Source organism: Falco peregrinus, chromosome 2, assembly GCF_023634155.1.
Source record: "Falco peregrinus isolate bFalPer1 chromosome 2, bFalPer1.pri, whole genome shotgun sequence".
NCBI classification, from domain to species: domain Eukaryota; kingdom Metazoa; phylum Chordata; class Aves; order Falconiformes; family Falconidae; genus Falco; species Falco peregrinus.
Genome location: NC_073722.1, coordinates 1528419 through 1549291, shown reverse-complemented (window position 1 = coordinate 1549291; position 20873 = coordinate 1528419). Strand labels below are relative to the sequence as shown.

Sequence of the window (20873 nt, the reverse complement as noted above, 5' to 3'; positions counted from 1 at the left end):
ATGTTACTTATATGGGAACTTTAAAATTCATTTTTATCACAGATATGTAAAAGCTTTTTTTTTTTTTTTTTGTAGGGAATCTGAGAGGGGAACATGCTTCATAAGCCTTTAGGGTGGCAAACAGTTCTGTGCAAGGAAAAGAGAAGCTTGAACCAGAATCTTAGACTGCATGTACTAACAAAACAAATACTCTTATGGGTGTGATTTTCTAAAAGTGGCTGACCTGTCTTGTACCAGTTTTCTACCCGGCATTATATTCATCATATACTTGTTTACAGTCCACCAGCTAGACAGAGAAGCATTTTTAGATGTTAGTTACACAAGTTTTTTAAGAAAATGACACCTGCCAAATACAGCATAGCTTTTGAAATAATACTGTATATTATCTACAAGCTTTCACATTCTTTACAATTCAATGTGCTGGGGGGTTTTGTTTGTTTATGTTGTGGTCGTTTTGGGTTTTTTTATAAACTAGAATATTTTATGAACTGGCTGACGCAATCATGAAGGGCTAAATAAGCTGGCTGCCCAGGCAGGATGCTGTGGTAAGTTCTGCTAGCAGTTTTGAGGTGCAAGTACCTAATGTTCTCTTACATCACCATTCTCCCCATCTGAATTATTCCAATAAATCTGTAGAGCATGAAGGTTTTAAAACACATTTAGAATAAAGTAAGATAATTTCAGTAAGGTCAATGAATTTCTTATTTATAGAGGTGAAAGTCTGCTGCAAAATCTTTTGAAATACTTTAGAGAGCAGAATTTTTTGTCATGTTAATGGTTTTAAAACTCCACTACATGTTTACCTAAGTCTACAGTGAAGGTGTCTGCACTTGCATATCTCTTTAAAATATTACATGAGTCTGCAAATAGGTGTTTACTGTAATAGAATCTGAAGCTTTAACTCATCCAGCAGCATCAGTAAAGCAGAATCAGTGGTAGGAGTCGATGCTGTTGAAGATCAAGTGCTGTTCACTGATTGCTGATCCCTGAAGAGGCTCCTTTTGATGTTGCTTGTCTGAGAAAGCATCTTCATCTTTTGGGAACAAGAGCCCAGTATTTCTGGGCCACCTAATTTTGGAGTATCCCAGGACAGGAAGACAGGTTTGCCTCATACAGTTCCTTGTTTGGGGTTTTTTTGAGGACTGTGGTAAACTGTGGCCCTTGGAAAGCAATTCTTTGGAGCTGGTTATAAGGGCCTGTTCTTTGTAAGCTCTGAGGAAGGATGTGTTGGCTTGGGAAACAGTAAAACATATTGCTGGCTTTTAACAAGAATAAAATGCGTGTCTCCTGACTCAGTCCCCAAATTCTACTGCTCTCCACTTCTTACATAAACTAAAGAAGGATTTCTTCCTGCTTCTTCCTTGCAGGCGGCCTGCTCTGTACCCCTGTGGTGTTAAGCTCTGTAGAGTCCAGATTAGGGTTATAGATTCTCTTTAAGGCAAAGGCTTATACAACCTGTCAGGTGGTGAAGATACTGCACATGAAGCATTCTGACGTGGCTCACCTCTGCAGGACATGGGTCAGCTTGGGATGGGGACAGGAAACACTGTCCTGTCTGATGTAGGTGTTCCAGCAGGCCAGCCCTGTGAAGACAGATGCAGGGCCCTCCCTCATGAAGGGAAAAAAGAATGATAATTTGAGCTGCTCTTGCATAATAGCAAGTTAATAAAGTCACATGAGAATATTGTCACTATGCTTGGATTTAGTGAACTTAACTCTAAGACTTTGTAAAATGTTATTTTCCATGCTGAATTTAATTTTCATTGATGTATATTTTGTAAATTGACACAACTCCTACGGTTAGTAAAAAATGTAAATATGTGTAAACAAAACTAAAAGTAGGCGCATATTCATAAAAGATATTATAAAAATAATCTTTTACATACCCAGTGCCCTAACACTTGCTTATTCAAAACTGAACAATGACTGGAATCCATCCAGATGCAGACAAATGCTAAATACTGCCAGTATACTGCCAGTATAAAACCACTCTCTCTTGGTAGTACTCAGTGTCCCTGTGGGAATAGTGACTCGTACATTGCCATCCATAATAGCTGCTTTCCCAGGAGCAGAGGGGAAGAGAATGTTTGTACAACCAACTTTGGTAAGTTGAATTGCTTTTTCTTCATATTTTATTTTGGTTTAGTGGCAATCAATGTACTCGGAGAGGGTACTCTCTTGCTAACTGAGGTTTCGGAGGCAGAGGCAGAAAAATCAGTCAGAGAAAGTGTTAACTTTCTACTCATTTGTTACACTACCTTATTTTTTAGTTTGCTCTTTATATTGTCCTTTCTGTTCTGCATTGAGTTTCTCATCATTCATTTGATTTTGCTGTAACTTACAACTCTTTGTCAATTTATTTAGAATATCATTTCACAGCTCAGTTTGAATTTGGTGCTTTTGAGCACTAAAATATGAGCTCTTACAACAACTGCCCAAGAGCTGAGATTATATATGGGAGACAAAGATTTTCCCCATCTCAAGCAAGGCCTACAAGACAAAAATACCTCCATGGTTCTTAGCAGAGGAGGATGTTTCCGACAGCAATTGTCTGATTCAGACAAATTCTTAAATAAGGATAAGCAACATAACTCATTAAATCAGTAGTCTTCCCCTTTGACACAAGTTCCACATACTCTCCAGAGTTTATGACCATGGGAAAGGAAGTAAAAATGTTCCTAGACTTTTATGCGTCAGACAGGCAGAATCTGAGCTATTCCAGAGGAGCCTTATCTTCCTGTTCCATGACACAGTTCTGTCCTCTAGTTCATGAAGACAACTATTACAGCATGTCTAGAAAGATTCAAGAGTTGAAATCCCATGCACTATAAGAACACCATGGACGGGCAAGGTGTTCTCCGTTATGAGCTAATAGCAGGAAAGGATTTATTGCCCTTAATCAATATGTACAACTGCATTCATTGATGGAAAGAAATTGCAAGATTTTGCTTTAGGAGAGCAAGATTTCACTGGTGCCTTGTCTTCTTTTTTATTTTCCTCTAGTTAATTTTTTTTGTTTGTTTTAAAGAAGAGCACTCATCTGTATCTTAGTAGGTGGAATGAAAGCAGCAGAAAGCACTGTGAAAGGTAGGGCTGTCAGGAAAGGAGGACACTTACAAAGAGGACGTTGAGTCAGACTTACAGAGGCAGGCACAAAGATTCCTTAGTTAGATCTGTAGCTCAAGGATACATCATGTTTAATGGAGGAAACTAATTTAGGAGAAAAAGTGCAGCAGGTGGGGATGATGAAGGATGAAGATGGTGGCCAGGACAGTTTTACACCATGCTGTTCTTCTAGTACTATATACTTTTCACGAGGATTTTCTCAGACTGCCTACTAGTTGTTCTTGTTTCTGATGCTATTAGCAATGATTGGAGTATGCTAAATAGATACAAATGTTGCACTCTGATTGGTTGTTATGTTATTGAATAATGTTTACTGACTATTAAAATAACTATTATCAACTTTGTTGTGCCCTTTGTTATGTGTTTTAATTTTCTCCAGAACTAACTAAAATTTACAAAACAAGAGGTAAGGAACAGGGAGGGAAAAAGTGGTGATTCTCCTGCCAGTGGTGGTTGCTTCCCATAAGAGCCTACCACAAAGCACATTTCATGAAAGTTGGACTGGATCTTCCAGTTGAGCATCCTCTGAAAGGAAAGAAATTCTGTGATCTGATTGAAGGCACAGTAAACAGAGCTGATGGGAAGGTTCACATAAACAGCGTATTACAGGTCTAAACTAAAGCCTGAGTGCAGTATGCCCCATGAGGAATAGCTTGGTGGGGTTACAGAGAAAGTCCAAAGTGGGGGTCAGGAAGGAGGGAGAGATTTCAGAGATTCAGAAGCTGGACAATTGAAGTGGCAGCATCTGATTTCCTTATTCCTGGTATGAGGGCTGTGACTGCATGCCTTGTTTCTCTGCAGAGACATAAAGGAGTCGTAGGTGAAGTTTGGAAGTAGGTTACTCCTCTCCATATGTGCAAGGTGTGATCTGAAAATGCCTGCTAGATCTGGACTCTGGATTTGCGTGGCACTTGTCTTCTGAATGGTACCAGGCTTACATGGAGATTAGGAGTTAATGCCTGCCAAGCATATAGTTCTGGGTTTGAACAAAAGTCTACCATGGAAATGCTACGTGCATGGCTCAAGTAGGGCAGTGCTTAATGAGTCAGGCACTTCAGTGTTTGGCAGCAACAGATTTTTATTGTGATTTTGAATTTAGACATTCTGGTTATTCCTGTGTCCTTATATCCCTTTCTCAAGAAGAACAGAATTCATAACACATATTTGTTTGGTTGTGGGTTTTTTTTTGGTTTTTTTTTTTTATTGCAACCATTCCTGGTGATTATAATCATGATTAAGGAGCTGTCCTGTTAAGCACTATACAAAATATAATGAGGGACAGAGCTCTGAAGAATATAATATCAGAAAGGCAAAAGAAGAAGAGAAGAGGTGAAATACCTTGTTTCTGTAGTGGAATGAGGAAAAGAACGTTTTTCTCATTAGTCTAATGGCACTTGACTCCATGTTGCTGTGCTTCCTAGTATAACTGTTTATTCCCTTCACCGTGGTAACTTGTTTTCAAATATTCTTCATTCTTCTAACAACTTCTAGCCCTTCTTATGCTTACCTTTTTGGCAACTACGAAGTTTGCCATTTCTGGCCTGATTCTGTAAAGTACTGAGTTCCATTAACTCTACTAACTCAAGCCTTAGCTTCTTCCAGGATTAAACCTTGTCTAACTGCAACATTAATGATCCAAATTAAAGACTGTTATATAAAGGCTGAATTATACTTCACTGGTAAGTCTGTCAAGCTGCAACTGTAGAAGTACTCAGCAGTGTAGAATTCGTAATCTTTCTTGATGGATATTATAAATGTTGATGTCCACTCTGCAGTAATGTCAGTTCATAATCTGCTTTCTGAGGTCACCTTATTAATCTCTTGTAATGTCATTATTTGCTCTATTTATTAATAAAGAAATTGCATTCTCATATATTTAACTAAAAAGTTGATAAGCACAGACTGTAGATAGTGGGAAAAGCTGCCAATTCATTATTTTAAGAAGTGGAGAGTAGAGAATTATCAAGAGAAAATGTTTACACAGATACCCAAAAGGAACATTTGGACACATCAGCTGTATTAGCAGAGTTAATTGTTAAGCATGACCCAACTCCCTTCAGTCTAATTACACCAATCCCCCAATTCTGTGAAAAAGCAGCAACTGAGCAATACACAGCTGGAAGAAGGGCTTCAAATGCAGCTGTCTTGCTCTTTTTAACAGAGGATTAAAAAGATTGAAGAGATCATTATGATAAACAGAAATCTTTTCCTCGTGTAAACTGTAGGGACAGTCTGCTTGCTTCCATGCTTTCTCATGAGTGTTCAGAGATAATGAGAACATGTAAATCTTTTCTCCAAAAACCATATGTAAGGCAAAAACTGCCTTGTTACTGAGCATAACAACCGTGTTCCTGAATGCCATATCATTCATACCTCAGCAAATTCAATATTGCTCTAGCGACTCTTATTTGAAAGCAGAACCTATTATTTCATCAAGTCAGATTAATTTTTTCTTTAAATTGTTTTGTTTGAAATTCCTTTTTTTCTGACTCTTTCAAATGCTTCCTACAAATTTTGTAAATCTCCTTAAAAATGAAAAATACTGGGGGTTTTTGTTAAATTCTTATTTCAAAAATACATTTCAACTGACATATTGCATAAGGTTTAGCAGTAATATCTTTGAAAATACTTTTTGTGGATGGGTCTGAATCGTGTGTGTGTATATATATCTATATAAAAATTTGATTTCTGATTTCCTTTCTTATGATATATTCATTCAGTACGACTAATTCCTGTTCATTGATAGATCTGTTCTCTTTATAGAAAATTATATGAATATGACAGAAAATATATTAATGATTTAAAATATTTTTAGAAAAGCAAAGAATTCTGTTGCCGGGGGAAAAAAAAAATATTCATTAATCGCCTGTCAGCATTCCTTTGTTTTGAGACTTCTCTTTTTAGAATATAAATACTATGTGTATTGTACAGATATCCGGTACTGAAATGGAACTGCTAGAGCAGTTCACAAAGAACTGGGTTTTACTCAGCATGATTAGGTCAAGGTACTAGTAAAAAAGTAACCTGGGTTTTAAAACAGCCTCAAACCTAAACATCTATAGACCTGAGTTGAAAAGAGGAAAATCTGTCACAATATTGCAAACTTGTCACCTTTGTATGATGAGTAGAATTTGCAGTCCAGGTGGTCTTAGTTTGTCATCTACTTCACATGACAGTATTTGGCAAGGAATTACAGTATCGACTGGGATGCGGAAACTGTGAAACAAACGGGATAACTGAAGATGGAGCTGAAGTGCCCTTGCCCCTTTACATACCTGACGATAATCCTGTGTAAGAATATGCTGCATAACTCTTCTCTTTCTTGCCTGATCCTGCATTAGAATATGGTAGCTTGGGTTTAACACTGCAAGATTTTTGAATCTCCCTCAGTACAGAAATAAGAGATCCTGTGTCCTTGGGGAAGACTGGCAGTCTGGCCTGTACCGTAGGAATCCCATTGCAGTTTCCTGGAACTTGTAGAGTTAAAAATGCACCATGTCCAGCATGACTTTACACCCTTGCTTGCCTGGTGGGTTTTCCTTGTCCTCCTGATCTTGTCCCTTCATATGTACTATTTTACTATGACAGTATAAAACTGTCTTCTGGGATCCTTTCTACACTCGGATACAATGATGACATAAAAAACCTAGAGAAGTTATTTTTTGTGATACCCTAACAATGCTGAATTTTGAATAGAGTTCTGCTTTGATTATGATCTCTTATGTACTGCTCTCTTACCAACCAAACTATTTTAACTTGCCTTTCACTTAATAATTGCAAAAAACCTATATGCCGGTTCCTGTATTTCCTCCTTGCTCAAAAATTTGTAGTAAAGTCTTATTCACAACTCAATAGGTTGTGATACCTTCCAGAAGGTGAACAGAATACTAGGTAAAATGAACGACACTTGATAGCATAATTTATTATGATAATATTCAGTTTTATTGTAAGTGGATATTTTGCATTAATTTTGTCTTTATTCTTTGATTGTTCAACAACAGTCAAATCTGATCCAGCTAAAAAGATGCTTTCAACATGTTTTCTTTCTTAAGCAATGTTGAAGTTGAAACCTTTAAGACTATTTACTAAACCTTTTCCTTTTCAAAAGATTAAATAATGATTTGGAACAATTTTAATGACAGCTAATATGTCTCATCCATGTAAACCACTTTCAATCTAGCAATTATCTACTTTGAACTGAAGGAATAATCCCTTATTAGAAACATGTCAACAGGGTGTGCAATTTCATAACTGCTTACTGCCAGCTAATAGGAAGAGTTTCTAAAATAGGATTTTTTTTTTTAAATTTAAAGAAAGGTAATTCCGTTTACTTGCAATTTCAAAATTTGATATTCTTCTAGTCCTGAATGATACTATCTAAATTTTTAGTAAAAAACTCAGACCTCTCCTCTGGGACTGAAAGATCGGTCATTTTAGAGTTCCTAGAGCCATACTTCAGAAATACAGGACCCAAAAGCCCAAATGCTTTCACCTTTACTTCAAATTGTGTGCTCCTGCAAATTCTTCAAGATCCTGGAAAACTTCAGTTTTGTCCTGCCATGTAGTCCACAAATGGGCTTCTCTGAATCCATGGATTTAGGAAACCTAGGGATTTTTGTGCTGAGGGGTAATGGAGGTTTCTGAACAAGCCTGGTTTGGTCAGAAATTTTTCAAGTGCTTCCACCAGGTGCTTTTAATTTGACAATTTAGAACAATCTAAAGCAAATGTTTGTAGGATTTTCTTCTGTTGAGTTCAAAGAGTGCACTTTAAACTTGTACACAGAAAGCTGTATTTGTTTCAGTTGGAGCTGACTCCCACTGTACTACTTAAATCTCGTTTTAAGATCTAGTATTTGTTGTCTAAATTGTATTTCTCTGATCCACCCTGTGCAAGGGGGTAACGAGAAGGTATGTGGTCCATGAGTACACCAGGAAGTGAATTATGACTCAGAATCTCAATTTCTCTTGTGCTTTTTCCTTCCTGTTGTGTGGGAGTACCTCACTGGTTTGTACGGAGCAAATTACTTGCTGTTGTTGAAATGGCCAAGTACTTTGACTAGCAAGTATCAAAACCTCACTGTAAAACATGTATAGGGAGAGAGGGGAAGAATAATAATGAATATTCAACTTGATGAAAAATCATATTCCTAATAAGGTTATTCATGCAAAATAATATTCTGCTTGTGGAGGCAAAAAGATTATCTGTAAAGTATGGTTCCTTAGTAATAGTAGCAGAACCTGCCTTTGATCCGATATTCTATACTGTCAGTCCAGTGAGCCAATATTCCAGTCGTGGTATTCTTTACTTTGCAAAGACTGCAGCTCAAACATGAAAAATCTTTCTCTTGAAATTATTTCTTCATACCTAAGAGCTAAATGTATTGGGTATGGTCTCTTACTAGCTCACATTATGTCAATTTTGATTCTGAAAAATACATTACTTTCTTTGTAATTAAACGGAATATGAGGACTAACACATACATATGTCTTGCATACTTACATCATACATCTCCTTAAGCATCCTCCTTATCTCCATAAGCGTATCTCCTTATCTTAAGATTCTCCTTATCTCCATAAGCGCATTCAATAAAAAGTCTTAGCAATGTATGCGTTCCTCCCATAGTACTAGGGAAAAACATTCCAGAACTAAAGTCACAAAAGAGTACATTCTATAGAAGACAGCCTTCATTTTTCAACAGTTACTTGCTGCCAATCCAAGCTGGGCAACAGGTTTAAAAAAATGACTAAACTGAAAGATTACTATCTGTATTTAAAGGCCATATTTCAAAATGGAGTGAAATTAGATAGTCCTTTTGTTTGTTTAGTTACATGTTGGAAAGCAGTGAGCCAATATGAACACCTTCAGAAAGATACCTGCCTTGTTGCATGTCACATTGTACTGGACATGAAAATTATGCTCGATCCACAAAAAGGAACACCTTAAAAAAGAACAGCTGATTTTCAGCTGCTGGACTTATTAGAAGCTTACCCTAAAGATGATCTCTAAAGATTTAGCAAAATATACATTGGAACAGGGAGAAAACTATCCATTCTATTAATAAATCTGCTGCAACTACAGCTAAGGTCTGTGTACATGATTTTATAGGCACAGTTGGGCCTTTCTAAACACAACACAATATAAAATAGAAGCTCAATAGTAAGATTTGCTTTTCTAGACAAATATAAGTATTCCTGTAGGAAATAATGTGCATACTATAGAAGTCCAGGCATAGACAGGTTTTTTTATTTACACAGGTTTGTTTCTCTTCATTCAGATCCTGACCTATATATACTATTTTGCAACAGAAAGCAAATTGACAGATTTCCATGAGAGGAAAATGCCATTACAGAACAAATATGTAAGCAAACTCTGCTTTATGTGAGTAGTATTACCCCAAACCAACATCGATTAGTGAGGTCAAGAACACTTTTTATGCAGTGTGCATGTGTTCAAATATGCGGTCTGCAGACCCACTTCCAGATAAATTTGTGAGAATGCCAAGGAAGTAAGAATTCAGAGCTGATTGCCCATTGCATGTGTAAGGGCTGACAAACTGAGCGGTGCGTGTCGTAATACCACATTGCAGGGGTTTTAGTTACCCAGTAACAAAGAAACTTACTGACACAAAGTAGTATATCAGCCTTTTCCTTCTTTCAGTGATTAAGCACAATTGGCCTTGTATCTTCTGACTTGTTTGTAATAAAATGCAAAACCAGTCTGAACTAGAAGAAAAACTCAGGGTCTAATTACCTACCGATTTTTAGTAAAGCCTGATTAGTTCTAGTCATTGGAATCTTTTACTGACTTTGTGAGGGCTGAGAAAGGAACTTTGTCACATCCATCAGAATTAACATGAAGAAAGAGAGATTATAATCTCTTTGGACTCAGTTTGGTTTTGGCTTTCGCTCTTTTTTCCCAAACCTTTGTTTGAAGCTCAGATGGAAGAAGAGAACTGAATTAACTGAACCAAGGGAGGCCAATATTAAATACAGAGAAGTGTGTGATCGCCAGTGTTCCTGTGAGCTTGATTGTTGTAGGTGATGAGAGCATCACTGGACATCTGAGTGGCTACTCCCACAGAGGGGATACTAGTTTTGATTTTTCTTTGCATTCTTCTGGGTGGGAGAGGCTCTCTGAAGAGACAGCAGATTCTGTTCCAGCTTTTGAGAGCCCATAGGCACACAAGTCTCCCTGCATAGATGCTTGCATCTCACTATTTCTCTTTGGCAGTATGTATATTCCTGATTGAAAACATTTTGATACAAAACCTCCTTTGCTCCTGGAAGCTTTATTCTAAGAAGCATTTTTATATTGTGAAAAATACATGCCACAGTATAAAAAGCACTTAAACTAAGAGTCCACCTTAAGTTGCCTCATAATGTTTTATTGGACTCATGAGAGCATGTTAGTGTGCATAGTAGTTTGCCACAGTCTCAGCATCCATGGAATTTTCTTCAAAGCATCATCTTTGTGGTCAAGAAATGAAATGAATAATGTAACAATGCTCTCCCTAGCTTACATGGCTGAGACTCATTTGTGTACACAGATACTGACTGGATATATAGTCTGAGGCAGAATTTTCACTCAGAGGATACTACTGTGTTATTTCTAAGAGTGATTCATATCAGTGATAGAAAGAAAAACATACATTAAACTGAAAGGGAAGAGGAGGGTGAAAGAGTGACTGGAGAGGAGATGGTAGTAGTATAAAAATATTTATCTTTCTGTTTTTAAAAGTATGATAAAACAAAAAATATTTTACTATTCCATACATTTTTTCAGCAATGAAGTACGGTATTCTGAAACATCAGAAGGGAAAATATCTTTTGTAGGATTGTTACTTTCTTATCATGATAGACTAGTTTTAGCCAGAAATAGCTTTGTAAATTCACTTATTTAACATAGCAAGTTTTGTACTAAGTTCTTGTACTTGGCATTCCAGGCATGAAACCTTATGTCCTCAAACTGTTTGGAGACTGAATGGCATAAAGACTGTTAATAGTGCACAGGCACCTTCATTTAGACAATGGAGTAATAAATCTTCATGTTCTCTTGCCCATTTCCTATCAAACAGAGGCTTTGAGTAATGTCCCGAATAAGGTTACTTCTGTTGCTTCTATTCACATATATCTGTATTTCAGTTTCAAATGCACATTTCTATAAAAGGTAGTGAAGCTGTTTTTTTAAAACCAAGAGAGTAACTTTATATGTAGATCTCCCTATAATGAAATGTGTGGAAATGTAAACTTTTATTTATCACATTGTATTTAAAAGCAGCTTACGGGATTTTCCTATTGATTTATTCCATTTAGTTCAAAATCAGGAAGCTCTACAAATATTAAATGTAATTTAGACATTATTTGAACTAGCTTGGTTTCCTTACTTGATAAATGCTTCCATATTCTCAACATTGATACTGTGCTTATTAATTTGATATCTTCTGGTAGAAATAGTGGTGCCAGTTCCATGAAAATACTTTCTGCCTAAGACATTTGTTTATGCAAAATTTCTCTGAAAGTAAACACAAAAAAGTAAATTATTTTAACTGACCTAAATTCACCCAAAACACAAGACAATGATGGGAAGACAACTAGTCAGAAGATTGCAGTAAAAATATTTTCCAAATAAAATAGCTTCTTCATCTGTCTCCCTAGGTGGGAAACTTGAGAGGACTTTGAACTCCTAGATGTCCTCTTTGTTTACATGGTAGATTCATACCTAGGTTTCTAATATATTGCCTGGCAATCTTATTTTTTGAGATATAAAGTAATTAGGCTGAATATAGGGTGTGAAATTATTCAGACTGACAAAGGAATAACGGAAGAAGTGTTAACTAGCAGAAGAACACCCTGCCTTTTTCAGAGTTAGATACACCTAGGAAAATAGGGTTAAAAAGTATTAACTCATATTTTACTGCTAAGAATTTACCAGTTTTTAACTTAATTTTTCTATTATATAAAATAGGATGAATGATATTACTAATCAGGATGTGCGTGAAATCTAGGAGACCATCTCCTGCAGAACTCAAAACTGATACAAAAGAATTGTCTTTTATTAGGTGAGATAAACAACTTAAGAAAATGAACATTCATACATTCAGAAGTCATACATACTTTTATTTACTGTGGCATAGAGATAAAATGATTTAGTATTACGAGCTGCGTACTAGCATTTTCAATAGAATAGATGTCACAGGACAACCGTGATACCATGCTGGCTCTGTGAGTCATGAACCCTTTAGGTTTCAGTCTGTGAACACAAAGTTGTGAAATGCCTCCAGTTACGTTTGCAAATGCATTTTACTGGAGGAACGTGACTGTAGAAAGAATTTTTCACTCTATTTCAAACAGATTTATCTGTTCAATTCCCATTGTATTATAATACAACATTTAAGAGCAATAACTAGAACCTGTAATATCTGATAACAGTAGACATTAGATAGGTATTAGATATGTACTGCAAACATGGTTACCTATTTTCCCGTCTTAAATAAAAGGGAATAGGGAAAAGGCTGTTTCCTTGTAAACCCTTTACATGCTTGCATGAGTTCCTTTGCAGTAGGCCACTTGTTTGGAAACTACCAAAACCAAGTTTTTGTGATTTACTTAAATACAAAAATGAACTTCTCAAGTCAACTCTACATTTAACGATAACATAGTATTTTTGCACACTGAAAAGATTTAGGAAAAAGAGCTTAGTAACATATTTTCCCATTGAAGAAAGAAGCTAATAAATCTAAAATAAGGACAGGAGAAAGCAAAAGAATCAAGACTAAACTCTCCCTTTGAGAATTAGGTTTGTATTTGCTTTGTCTCTTACCTTAACCCACCGCTCCCCAACCCCACCCCACCCCAACCCCTCCCCCCCCCCCCCCAAACCACCACCTAAACGCACCCAAATCACTAGTAACTATTTTTAGGCACATAGAAAAAAATTCATTTCAAACCTATTTCTCCTTGCTTGAATTTTTTTGACTTTCCTTACCAAACTTCAGTTTCTGCGCTGACTGGAACCTCTAAAATCCAGTTAAAAATACTTCGAACAGATCCAGGCACTAGAGGGAGACACGAGCACGTGAGCTTAACCAGTGTGTCATAATGTGTGAGCGGGGGGCGGTTACTGTGGAGACCTGATGAAACATTAGTTTTGATGGAAGTCTTTAAGTACAAATGCTTTTGAGAGCTCTAAAGAGTGTTTGAAGATCCCCTCCAAACTAAAAGCAAGTTGTTCGCTAGTGAGTTACGTTTTCATTAACATGCCAGCAGTTTGAAATATTCTTTCAAATACACCGCAATCACTATTTGTAAACTCTAACACAAAAGTGCAAGGTAAAAAGAGCATGTTATTGTAAGGCCCTTTACAAGCTCTCCTGTTTAAGTCTGCCTGTATACCTGTTTCTGTATACAGATTTATTTCTGGTCTAGGCACTACTTCAGAAGAGATATAGTCTTATGCTAGACACATATGTGACATTCCGTTCAAGATTTTATCATGGAAGAAGACTTTTTATTTTCTTTTGCAGAGTATATTTAGAAGTGAAAAATAGTAGTTTTCCTGTAGCTTTATGATTTAATATAAAATATCACCATCTGGTTTTTAATTTTGTTTGTATTAACTTGTTTGGTAAAGAAAAGTATGATAAATGCATTGTATTATTATTGCAATTATAACTGGTTTTAGTTAGTTAAGAGATCACTTTACATCTGACCGTCTAGCCTAGTTTTAGGTTTTAGACACATGAACCATGCACAGTTTTTAAGAACCTGATCTTTATCTGGTGAAGGAATCAACTGAGATCCAGACATTTTGTGACCTGTAACAGGACACTGAAAGATACAGACGATTTGTGCAAGCCATCTATATAAACCCAGGATGTTTCCCCAGAGGTATGCTCAAATCAGACATTCTTCTCAGCCATGTTCAGCTGCTTGGGAGTGATATACTGCTTTCTCTACTTTTTCTAATTCCATTGGCAACACTGATTTGTGCATATAGAATATGGTTCATAAACAGTCTTGTAAAAACATAATGTATTTATTTGACATCTTTAATGCTTCTTACTGTGGCTATTTGATTTCTTTCAGGGTAACATAAATTTATTTTGCTGATATATCACCCCTGCTAAATTTTTGTATAAAACAGTGTTGTTAGGCAGCGTTGTGTAATTGAGTAATGTGACTTGGGTACTATGTGCTTTAAAGAAAAACTTAGCTCTTGCTGCTAGCTCTGTGTCCAACTTTGGATTTATCAATGCTCTCTCAGAGAAGATTGTCATAGTACGTCTGGCTTCATTTCCAAGAAAGAAATTTACGTGTTCTCTCTGGATAATGCTAGTTTTCCAATTCTTGAGGTAACATTCCTCAAGTTCAAGAAGTATAATTGGAATGTATAGTTTATTCATGTAACATATCAGCTGTCACTCCAAAAAACAAAGAAAAGCAAGCAAAGAAAACAAACCAAGCAGGCTGGAGGCTTGTAATAGGAAGATGTGCTTTTCCCATCTATAATGTGTGCTTTTGCCTCTGTGTGTGAGACATTTTGATTACCAAGATGTGTTCTATTAATCTGGTTATAAGTGAGACATTGCACATAAGTCTATCATTGTTGTATAAGAAAGCCTTTTTCAAAAAATTGGAAAAGTAGATTAATAGATTCCTACTCTTATTCTGTCTCACCTTTGTGTGTGGTGCTTGCCATAGCTTAGAAAACAAATAGTCCAAGACTCACTAAAATATTGACAGCATCTCTTGTCTCTATTTCTGTAGTGGCAAAGTAGGGCTAATAATATGTGTGCTTTTTAACTATGAGTAGTCAGCAATTAATGGCTTTACAGCATTTTGCAATTGTCAAAGCCCTGACCATTAGAAAAGTTTTAATCAAATTAAGAAATAGATATAAAGTTTTATACTATAAAACATTTTCTAGATCATGGTGTTGTCATTTTAATAAGGTAATTTTTTGTCTTCAAAATATATAAATAGACAAATACATATATTGATGTTCTTGTTTATATATAAAGCAGTTACTGGCAAGATTATAATGTAAAGTTGATGGTTTTTTGCAGTCCCTTTCTGAGTAGTGTAATATTTTTGGTTGAAAATTCCCTACAAAAGGTATTTCTAATTATTAAATTAGAAAGCAAGAATAAGAACCATGAAGAAAGGCTTAGAATGAGGTAAAACCATTCAAAAAGCATTAAAAAAAACCCTGGTAGAATAAAAGACAATAAGCATGTTGTATTTTATTAGAGCAGGAGTCTACACGCCTGAGGAAGAACATCATATGAATAAATGTTAGGCTTTTGCATAATTATGTTACTTCCTGATGTTGCCTGTAACTTAGAAGAGCATGAGATCTACTTCATGTCCTTAGTACAAAAGAGCTTTTCCAAAAGATCCACTCTTGCACCCATAATATAGGTACTTTTGTCGGAAGGTATAGAAACATAAGTAAAAAGAACTCAGATACGTAAAATATTAACTAGATGATGCGTTTGGTTTCCAGCATCCTAGGTGAGCTAGGATATATAACCATTCATACATTCATCCTGTATCCTGACGACCGTTTAGTTATTTATAACTGAATTTATTAGGAGACACTAAGAACTTTTTCCCTTCAGTAAACAGGCAAGGTTTCTCACGCGGGGTAGCAGTTCAAGTTACTGCTTGGTATTATACAGAATGCAGGGTTGAACCTCTTGTTCCCATCTGGGCAAGTTTTCTAGTTGTGTGGTTTGAGGAGCCCTTCATACATCCTACTCTGTAAATTAATACCTTCATAAACAGCTGACCACCATTCAGAAAAAAGAATTTGGGATGTTTTTGATGAAAAGCACAACTTGTTTCCAGTTCAGATAGGTAGCTATACCTTACTTTTTGCTACCTTTCATTCCCCAGCTACTTATCAGCTTTTTAGAATCTTTTTGTATGTTCTTAACTGATATTGTGCATTACATGAGGAGCTCAAATGCCTAGCTTGGGGTTCAGAATTTAACCCCCGTGCATTTCCATTAATCTTTTTGCCTTGTGTCTTCCATACCATAAAGTCAATTATCTATGTTTTCTTTTTCAAATTATTCAACTATCATAGAAAGCCTCAGAAACACTAGAAAACATCTCAGAAATAACAGAAACCTATTTTACAGATACATAATAATCATCATGGTGAAAATGTACTGTGCTCAGTCAAAACAACTTCTATAACTTTGAAAGAAAATATCCTCCAACTTTGAAAGTGTGTATTTGCTGTCAATCGACTGCTGTACAGACGAAGGCTTCACAAGAGCAGAGCTGGGTTGCTAGGGTTTTTCATTCATTCTTTTCTGAAGAGACATGAAAAATTTAAAGCTTCTTTAACAAATACATTCATTACACGTCTGATTAAAATAAATGAAACCAGTTTAACTGTGCTCTCTGATTTAGAAGCAACTTCTATAATGTCAATAATTCTCTCAGTGACAGTTTTTTGCACTAACATTAGTATAGTAGGTTCCTAGTATTTTCTTTAGGAGGTACATTCACACAGATATGTTATAAAGACCCTATGACAAATATCTGCAGTTGATTTCTGCAATTATGATTGCAGTTTACACTAACACAGTGTGCATCTCACTAACCTGCGCTATCAGGTCTGGGAAATTCTAATAGCATTCCGAATATTTTGCCCAGATGCCTCTGAGCACTCACTGGATATTTAGGCGACTTGAGTTTACTCTTTGGTTAACTAACTGAACCTAATATATTGCTTTATTATAACTTAATGATTGGAAAGATGTTTCGTAGTAATTGTCTATTACAAGCTTGCTTTCTTCCTGAAATATAAGCTATATATTATTTAAAATGCCATTTAACTGGTATTGGGAATCTTATACAAAGATAGACTTGATTTTGATGTAATTCACGTTACTTAGTTGACATGGTTGCCTTATAAACTCAGCTAATGTCAGGAAAACTTCATGCTTAACTTGCCTTACAGTTTAGCTCTATGTAGGGTAAACTTAAAGTCACAAAGACTGGCCCAATTAGGTAAACTCTTGGAGGGATTACATACATGTTCTGGTCACTTATTAGCCAGAAGAAAATCACCTTGAAGTTTGCTATCCATAAAGCTGAAGACAAGCTAAATACAGGCTCTTTTGTATCTCCAAAATGTTGGATAGATTAGTTTCACTATAACACTTTATAGTTTTATAGGGCTATTTTGGAACAGCTGTTTTAAATGTGACTACTAATCAGATTGAAGTTGCCTAAGCTGTTGTTTAGGCCCTTTAGTTTTTGACAACTAGTAAAAAAAATCAGGCTGTGTATCACATGCATGGAATTGCATTTATTAATCTAGGTATAACAAAAAGGTGTTTCAAACACATAGAAGGACCATAGTAGTTTTGAATTTTTTCAACTCAGAACCTTCACTAAGGTTTATGCTTTTTGATACAGTGGCAAGGTAATGGCACAATGGCAAGGTAATAAATAAATAAAGAATAAGTTTTTAGAAGACAACATAAATGAAGGCTATAGTAAGGGAGATTTTTCTTCATAGCATTCCAACTTCCATGAACAAGATTTTCAGGTTTTAAAAATTAACATCTATATATTTTCTAGCTAAGAATTGAAATGTGTTTTTTTTTTTCTAAGAATAAATAGTCAAAAGCTGAACATGCAGCTTTTGGATTTCTAATTGATTAAGTTAACATTGTATACTCTTGGATCATAATTACTAGCTTTGAGAATGTTAAAACAAAGTCGAGACTTCCAAAATTATGGATTCATCTTAAAAATGACTTTGATATGCTATTTATTTATGATGACTTTTAACTTTTGAAAATCATGGTTTAGCAATATAAAAATAACTATGAAGGTTAAAAACACCATTTAATTTTGAAAAGAGGGATTTTCTAATTTTGCTTATTAGCAGTTGTAGAGAGATTTGTTAATAAAATGATCAAAATTCTTTAAAGCTTTGTAGTGACAAAAATGAAGACCAATGTCCTGTCTCAAAATGCTTACAGTTAAAATTAAACTGAACAAAAAACAACATAAGGAAAATATTTAAGAATAAAAGTTGTTTTCAGGGGACACATCAAACATATCAACAAGTTAGACAATTCAGTGCTTTGTATTTTATTCTTAGCCAAAAGTACCAGGGATAGAGTACAAAACTGTTGAGGCTTCATTTCAAGAATAGAAAAGTGAATTATTCCAGGAAAATAAGAAAGAACTTGCTTCAAAATAGAGTAAACCATTGTCCTTACTGTTTTTTCAAGACTCCTATTGAAAAATCTGTAACATTGTATTTAAATATAATGAAAAAAAGAGCTTGTGTGTACCTCTTGCAGGCCAGTGCCATATCTAACAGGTCACACTTTTGTTTGAGAATACAAGGTAAATTGAATGTTGAACAGAAAACTAGTAGACAAGCCAAGTCCATTTGCTGAGTCACAGTGCACTTCTGTGACTGTACCAGAGTTACATAGCAGACAAAAATTGTGCTTAGAAAAGGATTAAGTATTAGATCAGATCACATTTATATTTTTAGCGATGTCCAAAGGAGACACCATTGAAAAGAGTAACCGATAAGGACAATTTCATTTGAAGCTATCAGTTAGCTATCAAGATTAGTTGCTTCATTTCCTCTTAAAATTTGTGTTTTCTTAGACACACTGCTGGAGCGTGTCCAGAGAAGAAGGGTCTGGAGCACAAGTCTTATGAGGAACGGCTGAGGGAACCGGGGGTGTTCAGCCTGGAGAGGAGGAGGCTCAGGGGGGACCTTATTGCTCTTTACAACTGCCTGACAGGGGCTGTAGGCAGGTGGGGGTCGGTCTTTTCTCCCAGATAACAAGTGACAGGACAAGAGGAAACAGCCTCAAGTTATACCAGGGGAGGTTTAGATTGGATATTAGGAAGATTTTTTTCACTGAAAGGGTGGTCAAGCATTGGAACAGGCTGCCCAGGGAGGTGGTGGAATCGCCATCCCTGGAGGCGTTAAAAAAACCACGCAGTGCGGTGCTTAGGGATGTGGTTTAGCAATGGACTTGGCAGTGCTGGGTTAACGGTTGGACCTGATGATCTTCAAGGTCTTTTCCTACCTAAATGATTCTATCATTCTATCATTCTATGATTCTGTATTCAAAACAGAAGTTAAAGGAAATTATTATAACACTCAAAAAATTCTAATTATTTATTATGTGATGTCACTTGCTTTCTGCAATGCCAGTTTCGCTTATCTAGCCAGAAGAGACTCATCTATTTAAAACATATAAAAGTTTCATTATTTCAGTCAGACAGAGAAGAAAGCAATATTTTATCTAGAAATTCTACTGTGAGCTCATACTGACAGGGACGAGCCATTAGCAATAGTCTAGCTATGAATATGCTTGGCCGTCTCATCGGCACAGACAGTAAGCCTGGAAGAGAATATTTACCCAGCCAAGGGTGATATGGCTATTGTTTCTCAACAGACAGAGTACTCTTGCCCACCTAAGTGTGTTAAACTAGAATGAGAGGCAGAACGCTCAAAGTAATGGGGAATAGGATCTAGTGGCTGTAAAAAGTAATTTTTCTCCACTGACAGTAGTTAGTGTTTCTTTTCCACTTCAATATATTATGGTTGTAGATGTAGAAATGTTTTATATGGCACATACTTTGTATGCTACATGGTTTATCACCTGTCATATGTTAAAATTGTAATATTAGTTGATCATACTGCCAGGTCTTTCCTCATTTAAGATTTTGTATTACTTCGAAAAATGAGAAATACCAGCCAGATATTCCATCATCATAATTCCTGTCATTTATTATTTGGTTTTGACCCCTTAGGAACTGCAGTTTCTGGAATTCATAGAATAGTGTAGTCCTTTATATTTCAAGTCTACTTCTAAAGTTTCAGTCACCTGCAGCTCCTCCACTGGATCTTTACCTCTAACTCTGCCACTAAAACCATGTGAAAATAAGTATAACCAGCACATTTAAACATTTTTATCTACCAGCTCGTTGTCATTAGAATTTTACTGGATTTGGTGTAGCAGTTGGGGAAATAGAGAGGTTGTTTTTTTTTTTCTTTTTTTTTTTTTTGAGGAGATTATTCTTTTAATAATGCAACAAGTATGTTCTATTTTCAGTCACAGCTTTGGAAGTCAAGAGCTACTCCATTGTTTTAGTCAACAGTATTTAATCCAGTGAGAAGGCAACGTTAAGTGTATTTTTAATTCCTTCTGAACCATACAGTGTTATTTTGTGTGGTTTCATGTCTGTCAGACATTTTGTAAAACAAGTATGGAAGGAATAAACTAGAATATAAATGTATCCCTTTAGAGTTCTGCTTTGTTGCATATTGTCTTGAAAGCTAGATTATGTTGTGTCCTTTAGAAAATGTGTCTGTAACTTTGCAAGAATAGGTAACTTTTAACACTTTTGAATAATGGAAATCACACAGATGACCAAAATGTAAATTATTAACTAAAGGAATTTGAAGCTGCCATGAAGGTTCTAGTTAATACCATAACTGCAGTTTCTGTATCTTTTAAATGACACTAGACTAGGATGAGATGATTTTGTTTGTTTTTCATTTCCACTTAAGTGAAAAGTTTTTTTGCCGGTGATTTAAGTCTATGCTTTAGTAATGTTGGCACCAGGCATGGATTATACTGCTTTCATTATTTTTCAGTATGGATTTGTTGCACGTTATATTTTTTTAACATCCTTAAAATTCACAATACTTACATTTTCTTCTATATAATTCTATGGAAAGA

General features: G+C 35.7%; 1 long non-coding RNA gene across 1 annotated transcript in view; it reads left to right on the top strand.

Annotated features, from left to right (window-relative positions):
- The first annotated feature begins 1412 nt into the window (after positions 1–1412).
- LOC129783862 (uncharacterized) overlaps positions 1413–20873 on the top strand; it is a 52360-nt gene continuing 32899 nt past the window's right edge. Inside the window, exon 1 of the long non-coding RNA XR_008745897.1 lies at positions 1413–2104. This is a non-coding gene — a long non-coding RNA (uncharacterized LOC129783862). The remainder of the gene's footprint in view (positions 2105–20873) is intronic.